Here is a 12,261-nt window from a genome sequence, read left to right as displayed (position 1 = left end):
GTGGGTCTCTTCTGTGGGGGGACTGGACATGTCTGGTACCTCCTCTCCGGTGACGTTGGGTTGGGGTCCTGCAGGGGTGTAAAGGCATGATTATTGCAGCTGTACTCCAGTGCTTGCATTATTGTCTTTGTCCTTGTGTGATATTTGGGTTGGGGTCTGTGTGGGTATCTGTAGTGGGCATGCTTTGGTGTTGCATGCAGGGCTTGGTGTTGGGATGGGTGGGTTGTGATAGTGGGGCATATGTGAGGTGTTGGAGCGATAGGGATGAGGTTGAGGGTGGGAGTATGTGATGGCATGCAGGTAGGGTGTGGGATATAATAGTGAAACTTTGACTTACCAGAGTCGAGTCCTCCTGCTACTCCTGCGAGGCCCTCAGTATTGCCAAGACCTGCTCCTCCCATGTTGTTAGTTGTGGGGGAGGAAGTGTGGGTCCACCGCCAGTCCTCTGTACAGCAATCTGGTGTCTGTAGACCACGGAACGCACCTTCCCCCGTAGGTCGTTCCACCTCTTCCTAATGTCATCCCGTGTTCTTGGATGCTGTCCCACTGCGTTGACCCTGTTGACGATTCTGCACCATAGCTCCATCTTCCTTGCAATGGAGGTGTGCTGCACCTGTGATCCGAATAGCTGTGGCTCTACCCGGACGTTTTCCTCCACCATGAACCTGAGCTCCTCCTCAGAGAACCTGGGGTGTCGTTGAGGTGCCATGATGTGGTGTGGGTGATGTGTGAGGTGGTGTGTGTTGTGATGTTTGAGTGGATGTGTTGTTGTGTGTTGTTTGAGGTGCGTGGATGTTGTGTAAGTGTTGGTGTTGTGTGTCTGTGGATGCTGGTGTTGTTGATGGTGGTGTCTCTCTCGGGTGTGGTATCAGAATTGTGGTAGTAAGGGTTTGTGGGTGATGTTTGTGTGTGTTTTATATTGGATTGGGCATGTGGGTGTGGTGTGTGTATGTGTATCAGGTGTGTGTATTTCGAATTGTCCAATGGTGTTGTGTTTTGTAAATGTGTGTGTATTTTGAGCGCGGCGGTGTGTACCACCAATGGAATACCGCGGTTGAAAGACCGCCGCGTGGATTAGTGGGTCGTGGTGGTGTGGACATATTCCTGTAGGCGTGACGGTGTCGGTTTTGTTATCGCCAGTTTATCACTGACCTTTGGTGTCGCGGACTTGTGTGGGTGTCTGTATTATGGCGGATTCTGATCTGTGGGTCATAATAGCTGTAGCGGAATTCCGTGGGCGCAGCGGTATGTTGGCGGTCTTCTGCTTGTCGGAAAGCGGCATTTACCGCCAGGGTTGTAATGAGGGCCTGTGTTTTTAAGTAGAAATTGATTTCAAATCTCCATTATTTAATTTAACATACAATATTTTTTAAATTGATAATTTGGTAGTAGATATTTTGAGTAGATATTTTGGTCATTTACCTTTTGTACAGAAGTCAGTATTTAGGACTACATACTGCAACACTACCTGAGTTTTCTAGCAAACCATTTTTCTGAATGATAGACGCCTGGATGCTTGGATACTTCCCATTTGAGTGCCCCTCTATTGTTAGAGGACTCACTGCACTAGATGTATTAAAACTGTTGACATTCTCGATTTCAGGATGCTTATTCAGGAAATAAAGTCATCTAAAATTAATTAATCCCCCTCCACTCCAGACCTTCCCTGTTTTCATGGGATAGTGTTAATTAAAAAAGGATGAAAATAAAATTCTAATATTGCTTTATAAAGTCAACTGTTATATACATAATTAAGTAGTACCCACATCCATTTTCGGAGGCATTGAATTAGGTCCAACAATCCTTTCATCACCAGATGCGTGATTCCCCCTGTTGGGACCAACTTTTTCTACATGTTCCTAGGTCATCGAAGCAGAGTTACCGCAGGACAGGAAAACGTCTTGCAATCTTTACCCTATTACCTTGACAGAACACGTAAATGGCTCATAAATCAGTGAAGGTTCCGAAAATCTGCTAAATTCTAAAGTATCTACCCCTAGATTAGCTCATGTAGAACAGACTACCTTCTGTTTACAAATAGCACCAACCAGGCACAGATCAATGAATGACTGTCTGACATGGACTTAACACAATTTCTGCCCTAAGCTGACAGGCAACATAAAATCTTTGGATCCATCCTCGACAAAGACAGCTTCTTCCGAAATGCAAATAACAAAGACAATCAAAAAAGAATTGTACCAGCATGGTCTGGCAAAAGTGGAGCACCTCATATCTAAAAAAGACAACAGTGAAATCCCTGTTCCTCTTCCACCCGGATTAATGCAATTCTTTACTCAATGTACTCTCCAACAACATACTGATACTAGCAGTACTCTTACATACTGTGTACAATACTTTAAAAAACCTACATAGGAAGGAACTCAAGGTGCAATATCTCTCAGTTCTTTTTTGCTTTTGGGAGGTGTGAATATTATGAAGAAAGCACAGGTATCTAAGTTTTGTCAGCTGCCACTTAAAAGTAAATCACATCACACATAAAAAAAGCAATGAAGTTAAAAGTGCCACCTAAAAGGATGCGTCTAAGGAAAAACAGCTGACCAAGTTTACACAATCTCTCTTACTTCAGTGATTGCTAGAGGAGTTTTCACCTGATCTTGAAAGAACATACTTGAAACACTCAAGGTACTGCATGGAAGAAGGCCATGACAGGAAACCCACAGGCTTCTTGTATGTATGACAAGAGACTACTGCTTATTCATGCTCAAATAGATTATCATCTCTCCATTCTGTGATCACTTGCTGTGGGTTTCACAGATGAATTATGATTTCCAATGCAGGTCTAGGTCTTTAGGATCCTGATGACCCCTTGAATCTCTGAGGTAACATCCTTAAGATCGTTTAAGAATTCATCCTCCTTTGCATATATGAAGATGAATCAATGCACCTAGCAAGAATAAGTAATGCCCTATATTTGTTGCTTGATGAAGTATCCAACTATTGTAACACTTATGATATCCAAAGCACTAAACATAGAAAAGCCTTCTATCAATTGATTAAAATAAATGCAGTATGTCAAAGCAGATTACCATCGAGGCACCTTCAATTAAAGTGAAGTTCTTGGAGAATCAATATAGAGGAGTCCTTTAATGGTATTTTAAGCATCACACACAAGCACAGAATACCATTTATGGTCAGGGCTGAGGATATGTTCTCACTCAGGGTTGCATGGAAACTGTGTATGGAGCTGAAATTTAAGGGCTGTCAAACGCCCAGCAGAAATTCTGAAAAAACTAAAGGAGTTTACCACCAGTGCGCCAGATCGTGTGGTAAGAGATGATTGTGGCTGGATTTAACAGCCTATCAAATAGTGGTAAAATCTGCCACAAAGAGGCAAACTCCCAAATGTATTGCTTGATTGATAGGGCTTGGGCAGTAATGCGGATGAATCACCCCTAAAACATCTATATTGTGCTTAGGACCAGAACTACATGTCCTTCAAACAATGTTTGCCAGACACTGCTAACTGGCTGCTTAACAATACACTGAAATAAATTCTGATACTTGTCTTTAACCATACTAACACAATCAGGTCTGATTATTAGTTGCCTGGTAACCTTGGCCCTTTTACTTTCACTCACAACAGTGGATAAAATCTGTGTATATCTGAATGATAGGCTCTGCTTGTTTTATAAGATTAATAAGGCAGTGCCTTTTCTCAGCTTAGAATGTTTAAAAAAGCTCCACATACTTACCTCCAGAAGGTTGCAAGCTTGTTTCCCTTACGTTACTCCTATCTACGATTTATTATTAGATTTTATTTGGCATCACCTAAGCTTTTAATTGATAAGGTGTAGTTATCCTAATATATGGCTGTTCATCTGGATTTTGGACTCAATACATGGATTCACATATCTTCCTGCAGGTGTGCCATTCACTGGAACCCTATAGAAAGAAGAATTCTCTTTAACACACTCTTTTTAGTCCACCATGCATTGCACTAGTTCGGCCCTCTTTATTTGCAGTACAAGTTTCAATAGTATTCTTCAAATCATTCTCTTCGGACTGCTCAGAATCATAACTTGACTCTGCCTTTTATTCAAATATCACACTTCGGGTGATGTGCTTTAAGTTTATTGATAGCATATAGTTTCAATTTTTTGATATCTACGACCCAATATCTGACTTTCAGCAAATCTCTACAAAACCTAATTTTTAATTGGTTATGATTTGTATTTTCTCTTGCTATTAATCCCATCAGGTTTATTGCTGGGACACACTTTGAGTAAGAGTTTGTGCTTTATAATTCCCATTAAATGCATCATTAAGAAAAACCTGCATAGGAAAAAAACTCAAGGTGCAGGATCTCTCAGTCCGTTTTTTTTTTTAGAGGTGTGGATGTTATGAAGAAAGCAGAGGTATCTAAGCTTTGTCAGCTGCCACTTAAAAGCAAATAACATCACACATTAAACAGCAATGAAGTTAAAAGTCTCATCTAAAAGGATGGCATCTAAGAAGAAGCAGCTCACCAAGCTTACACAATCTCTCGTACTTCAGTGATTGCTAGAGGAATTGTCACCTGATCTTGCAAGAGCTTACTTGAAGCACTCAAGGTACTGAATGGAAGAAGGCCATGGGAGGAAACCTACAGGCTTCAAGAACCTATGACAAGAGTCTACTGCTTATTCGTGCTCAAATAAATTATCATCTCTCCATTCTGTGATCATTTGCTGTGGGTTTCACAAATGGATTATGATTTCCAATGCAAGTCTTGGTCTTTAAGAGCCTGATGACCCCTTCAATCTTTGAGGTGATCAAGGAACACACACCAGAGAGAGAAGGTTCCACCAGTTACGCAGCCACTTCTTAGGATTTTCAAGCCATAGATTACCTTTTCATCAGGCACCTATTAAATACCTGTAGAGATTTCATATAAACAAGGACTCATTGTACTGCCTTTAAGTTTTATCAACCACTAATTAAATCGTAGAAAATACCATACTGAGTATAAAGAGTGGATCACTTGATAACTCCAACTGTTATTAGAACAAAATATTGAGTTTTAAGTATTGAGATAAAGAAATATTGGGAAACAATACTGTGATGCAAATATATGGTGATGCAGGAATATTGTTGACATGAATATGGATTTTTTAGGGAAATAATATTCTTTCAAGAATATCCGTGTTGTTAATATTGTTTTCAATAAATAGTTGTATAAATATTGTTTTTTAAATTATCTTTGTGTTTTATAAAGTTCATATATTAACTTTGCATGTAAAATATTGATTCTATAATTGTTGACAGTATTTTTAGGCATAGTTTGTAACTTTAAGTAATTTATCATTTTTAATTTAACTGCTAATAGAATTTATAGTGTTGCAGCAGTTTGTGAGCTTTGTAGAGGTAAAGGGTGGGAAGTTAATTAAGTATAATTAATTAACAATAAATTATGAATGATTTAATTGACTATTCATTAAGTAAATTAAAAAAGTTTAATGTTTTTTAAGTTATATATTGGGTGTGGGGTTTCGGGTTTGTAGGGGCATATGGTGGGAAGTTATTCAAGTAATAATTAACAATTAATTGTTCACTTTTCAATAATAATTTAATTGACTATTAAATATGTGAATTGTGTTATACCTATTTATTTTAGTTATACTTTAAGTGTGGGCTGTTAATTTTGTGGGAGCATAGTGTGGGAACCTAATTAAAGAATACATAAATTACAGTTTGGAATTCATATTTAATTATTACATTTTTAATAATCATGTAAACTGTTTAATTGTTTTTTATTTTATACATATCATTTTCTTAATAAAGGTTTTTATATTTCTGGACAACTAATAGGGTTATTAAATATGTGATGTGTTTTAAGTGATATAGTTTCGCTACTGCTGCAATGACTGGAGTGGGAATAGTAAATATTACCCCTCTGGAGTCCAACACTTTCCCTACTGTTGTACAGATTGGAGTGAGAATAATACATTTAACCCCTCAGGAGTCCAGTGCCTTCCCCACTGTTGCACATACTGGAGTGGGAATACTAAATGTAACCCCTCCAAAGTCAGCGCTTTCCCTACCTTTGCATAAACTGGAGTGAGAATAGTAAATTGTACCCCTGCAAAGTCCACCCCTTTCCCTACTGTTGCATAGACTGGAGTGGGAATAGTAAATTTAACCCCTCCGAAGTCCAACACTTTCCCTACTGTTGCACAGACTGGAGTGGGGATAGTAAATTGAATGCCTCTAAGTCCAACACTTTCTGTGGTAATGCACAGACTGAAGTGGGAATAGTAAATGTAACCCCCCCTGAACTCCAACCCTTTTTTTTAAATTGTTGCACAGACTCAAGTTAAAATAGTACCTTTTACCCCTCCAATGTCCAACGCTTTCCCTATTGCTCTACACACTGGAGTGGACATAGTAAATTGTATCCCTCCAAAGTCCAACACTTTCCCGACTGTAGAGGAGACTGGAATAATAATAGTTAATTTAACCTCTCCAAAGTCCAATGCTTTTCCTACTGTTGCACAGATTGGAATGGGAATAGTACATTTTACCCCAGTGAATTCCAACACTTCCCTTGTGTTGCACAAACTGGAGAGGTTATAGTACATTTTACCCCTCCAAATTCCAACGCTTCCTTACTGTTGTACAGACCAGAGTGGGAATAGCAAATTTTAAGCCTCCGAAGTCCAACTCTTTCCCCACTGTTGAACAGACTGGAGTTGGAATAGTCCATTTTACCCTTTTGAATTCCAATGCTTTCCCTTCTGTTGTACAGACTGGAGTGGGAATAGTAAATGTTACCCCTCCGAAGCCGAACGCTTTCCCTACTGTTACCCAGAGTTATTGTTTTTTTACTATATATAATGAAAATTGATATTTTTTTATTTTTTGTTTATGTTAGTGTAAACAATATTTTAGCTATGATATTTTTGTAATTGCCTTTATAAGTATTTGTTGTTTTTGTAATCAATATACTTGATTTGATATTTGTCTGTCTCGATATTTGTAGTTCTGTTAATCTGTCAAACAACCTCTCCAACCTTTAGTCTATGCCTTCTCCATGCACATGCTATACAGTGTGTATTATCTGATCATCCTGACCATCCAACCATTTCTACATGACTTTTCCTAAGTCTCTCAACCTCATCAAAAGTGTTGCCTGCAGTGGCGTACTCCCCCTGCAAAGTACATGGAGGTGGCCCCCTCCTCCCTGCCCCACCACCTACCAGTTTTGCTGAGGGGGCCCCTTGGATCTTGGGGAACTCCCCGCACCACGAGGCCTGCGTGGGATTTTGTTTCGCCACTGGCTGCCCACTGATGCAATCATCTTCTCTTCACTCAAGACTCCAAAAGGGAACAATGCACATTCAGTCCCAAGAGACTTTCATTAGAACAGCCATATACACCATCACAAGCAAATGCCCTTTGTGGATCATTCTGTTCCTCTTTAAGAAAACAAGTGGGGGGTGGTGGCCAAGATTGTGGACGAGTGAGACACGTTTCCTGGTCTCTCCATCCTCAACGCTGATCTTCCCCTCATGCGTATCTGCACATTGTGGGTAATTTGCCATGATCGGTGAGCTTCAACTGGGGATGCAACAGAGCACCATCAGACCGAAAATAGGCCTGATTCAGCAGAGAGACAGCACCCGTGGACGATGAGGGTGAGAAGAGAAGCACAGCCTGTGACAAGATGGTGGAGCTGTGGCCTGGAGCTTGCACCAGCTAGCACTGGGGCCTTTGCCCAACCCCTTAGGAACAACGCCAAAGCGACCAAAGTGTGACCCCCTTCTCGTTGATGGCCCCAGAATGTGGTGAGTCCTGACCACGCCCTATGGCTCCCAGCTGGCCCAGTGAGCCCATCATTCATATGAGGCCTTCCCCAGCTGGGTGGAGAAAAGTAGACTTCGAGTGCCTACCCCCGAGAGCCTTGCGATAGCAAGCAGAGTGACCCACAATCAAACAGCTGCGGAGCCTACCTTCTACTCCTGCCGGCTTGGACCCTGCAGTGGTTGTTGTGGGTGACTCTCGCCCGAGGTCCCTGTGATTACGAGAAACCAGTGACAGCCTAGATTGGCCCAGTTTTGGCCCTCCCTGGGGCTGAAGACAGAGGGAGGCTGCTCTTGCATTGTGGCAACAGGGTCTGTCTGGCCACTGCCATTGCCCCAGTTTACCGCGGATCAACTGGTGACCACCTGTGAGGGAGCCGGGCTGACGTGGAGACTTGAGCGCTCCCCCCTGAGCTAGAGAGCCACAGGGCAGACCCGATCCTCAGGCCTCCCCTGCTCTACATTGTTGCCGAACTGCACCTGCCACATCTGGGCCCTGCCCTGCCAGTGGTCTTCCAGAATCCCACACAGGGGCCTGAACTTGCTACCTGTCATCCCACATATCACCAAGCTCCCAATCGATCTGAAAGATGGAATCAGGAGCCGAGGGTCACGCACCCATCTCTACCACGCTGCTATGTGCCTGCAATAAGACTGCCCAGCACCAGGGTCATACCGGGGCTCTCTCTCAGGAGGGTGCATTCTTGCTAGGGGAAATAGATTTGGAGGACATCTGGAGTACCCTTTGTGTGCATATGACTGCACATTTTTATCCCATAGACATAAAACATATGCCCACATAGATTACTTCCTAGGCACTTCAATCATTCAATCTATGGCTGCAGCCTCAGAGATAGAACCTCGCTCAATGTCGGACCACACAGCGGTGTCCTTCACCCTAACCTTTCTGCCGTTACAGCCCTCACCCAGAATCTGGCAAATGCGAGAAATCCCCCTGCACTAACCTGCAATTATTAAGCAAATTAATAAAGTGCCATTGGATTTCCTTCAGTTAAATGACACCCCCAGGTGTCTCTACCTCTACACTACGGGAAAACCTGAAAGCAGTAGTTAGAGGTGAACTAATCGCGATTTTGGCAGCAGACAACACATTTTACTGGGATGAAAGAGAGCAATTGTCCCGTCAAGTCCTGGAATTTGAACTTATTCACAGATTTATTAGGGCTCCTTCAGTCTGGCATCAACTGGAGACAACTCAGAACCAACTGGTGGGCATTGATCTCAACAGAGCGGAATATGCTGCTCTTTGACTTCACCACTCCTTTTATGTTGCCGGAGATAGATGTAGATGTCCCCTGGTCAATAGATTACAGGTGCAGCGATAGGCCACATGTGTTCAGGCATACTATACACGGGTGGCTCTGAACGGACCAGCAATGCCCAAATAATGTCTGCCTTTCGCAATTTCTATGAGGAACTATATGGGGAGCAGGACCTACCTGAATATAGTTCAGGTCTGTATCTTCAGGGAGCCCACACACTGAAACAGACACCAGTACAGGCATTCGATCTGGATCACCCAATTTCGGTTGAGGAGGTGATCCCTATCATTGCCAGACAGAAGATATTTAAATTACTGGGCTCTGACGGATTCCCTGCACTCTTTTACAAAACCTTCTGCTTGTCCTTGGCTCCCCTTCTAACTCAACTGTTTAACACTCTCAAGAACACAGCCTCGATCCCACCCTCTCTGTTGGAGTCTTCAATTGTTGTCATTCCAAAACCAGGCAAAGATAAGCGCCATTGTGCCTCTTATGGCCGATATCCCTTATAAACATTGATATGAAGCTGTTCACTGCCATTCTGGTAGCTCACTTAGGCCCCCTTCTGCAAAACCTTATTTCCCTGGACCAGGCAGGCTTTGTTCTCCATCGCTATTGTAGTGATAATACAAAACAGATCCTGCATTTAATTGACAAGGCCAATGCTCAAACCAAGATCGAATGCTCCTGGCTGTGGACGCCGAGAAAGCATTCGATCAGGTTCATTGGCAATACCTAGAAGCTACACTTCGGATTTGGCTAACACTTTCGTTCATAGGTTCTTAGCAACTATGGCCACCCGGAAGCAACTGCTAGGGTGAATGGGCAGACAACAGGTCCGCTCCCTATTTGTGGAGGCACGAGCCAGGGCTGCCCCCTCAGGCCCCTGCTTTTTGCACTGTACATTGTAGCCCCTGCCCCAGGGAATTTGCGACAATCAAGAAATTTAAAAGATTTCTTTTGGTGGGGAAGAGCACATAATTAGTTTGTATGCTGATGATGTCCTGGTGGCTCTGGAAGAGCCATCCACCTCGCTCCCGGCTTTTTTTAAAGGAGTTTGAGGTCTTCAGACAGGCAGCAGGATTCTGAGTGAATGTGCGCAACTCCCAAGCCCTCAATCTTTCCCTCACACCGGCCACATAACTGGCCCTATCCTGCACTTATCCAATACAATGGGCGTCTACTTCCACCCCCTACCTGGGTATACAATTTGCCCCTCCAGCCAAGGCGACTTCATCCCTCAATTATAAGACTTTACACCAACAGATTAAAACAAACGTAGCCACATGGGAGCCATATCACCCTCTTGGCTTGGTCGAATGGCCGCCCTGAAAATGTCAATCTTACCTAAAGTCTTATTCTTTTTCAGACTTTGGCAGCTAAACCCACCACCAGTACCATCAAGGCCATGCAGCATGACTTCAATAGCTTTCTGTGGGCCAATGACCACTCCTGCATGTGGAAGGAGCTGAGTTACAGGCCTCCAAATGACTGTATCCTGGGAATCCCAAATCTTTCACACTATTACCAGGCGGCATAACTTTGGTTCCTACTCGAATGGTCTTGGGAGGAATCTGAAAAACACTGGATGTTCATGGATAGAGCGGTGGCGGAGCAGTATCTCTGGAAATTCCCTTTTTTTCATAAGAATGCCCGACCGAGAAGCCTCTATCTCTCCCCTATCACCAAAGCCTCTCTAGAGGTCTAGGATCGACTGAGCAAACGAGGAGGCCTGACCTTGTTTCCCCTCCATTGACACCGATATTTGGCACTGGTTTTCACTCCAGGGCTAAATTCAGCAGCATTCTAACACTGGCAACAAGCTGGATGCTGTTCCATAAGGCACTTGTTTGATGAGAAGGGCCCCCTTCCCGTAAACAACTCCGATCTGATTATGCAATACCTGAAACTGACCGACTGCACAACCTCCAAATCAGGCACTGGCTGATGCATCCCACAGTCTGTCCTGGGGCACAATGCTCTCTCACCCATTTTGAAAAGTGACTGGTCACTAAAACATCTGATAGACACCTTATCACTGAATGCCATGGCCTCTTATGCCCGCCCACCCCACACGTCAAATCGACAAGCCAGCAGTGTTGGGAATTAGGGCTTGGCTGCTCATTGTCCCAGAAGGAATAGGGAGAAATATACTATTGTGCGCTGCACACAGCCTGTAACACAGCCAGTATTGAAATGGCTACCAAGACCTCCACATATTGGTACCTCATGCAGTCTGCCTAATTCGGGGCAATCCCCCACATAAACCGGAGTGCTGGTTCAGCTGTAGTTTCCCTGTCACCTTACTGCACCTACTATCGGAATGCCCGAAGCTCACCTCATACTGGTCATAATTATTAGACAATATAGACACCCAACTTAACACCCAGCTTCCTTGATCTCCTGCTTAAACAATATTGGGATTGCTTAATGCTCTTACCTTTCCACTCAAATCCCGTAGAGAGCGACAGATTGGATTGACTTTGGTGCGACCCTACAGAATATCCTGGCACATTGACATACGGGACAGATTCCTGCCTACCATGGGTGGCTCCACCACCCCTGGTACATACTAGGGATGAAAAGTTGATCCTTACTCTCTCAGCATAGGGTGCTTCATATCCTGACCTTTGGCACGAGATCACTTGCCCCAGATATCTCTGCCTTCTCTAGATAATAGAGACTTTTGTCTATCCCAACCAAAAAAGTACCAATTAGCATGACTCGTCATGACACGCGAGACCACATTATTCATTACATTATCTAGCACTGTAGTTCCCAGGGACAGGGGGAAGTTTGGGGATTGTTATGTTTATTCATATTTGTACTATGGATGGTGAGCCATATGAGCTCATGGTAACACTATATTTTCTCTGTACTGAAACCCACTAAAGAGATTTGAACCATAAAAGAATACAGGTCTGTCAGCAAGACAGACAACGACTGAAAATGTGCACTGTATGCCCCTTTTTCATATGCTATGAGGTGGGGAGTGGCATAGCCAGAAGGCAGTCAGAGAAAAAGCAAAACATTTAATGCTGCGGGCGTACAGTACTTGTCTTCATGTACAGACCTGCCTCAAAGATAAGGAATGGGATAAGGAACAGTACAGAGGAGTAATTGATGGACAGGTTGGAGTCTTTTCCAAGAGAGGATTTAGATTGACTAAGGACGCTCTA

The sequence above is a fragment of the Pleurodeles waltl genome, chromosome 11 (assembly GCF_031143425.1).
Source record: "Pleurodeles waltl isolate 20211129_DDA chromosome 11, aPleWal1.hap1.20221129, whole genome shotgun sequence".
NCBI classification, from domain to species: domain Eukaryota; kingdom Metazoa; phylum Chordata; class Amphibia; order Caudata; family Salamandridae; genus Pleurodeles; species Pleurodeles waltl.
The sequence above is the reverse complement of the archived record's forward strand: the minus strand, read 5'-3'. Positions refer to the sequence as shown.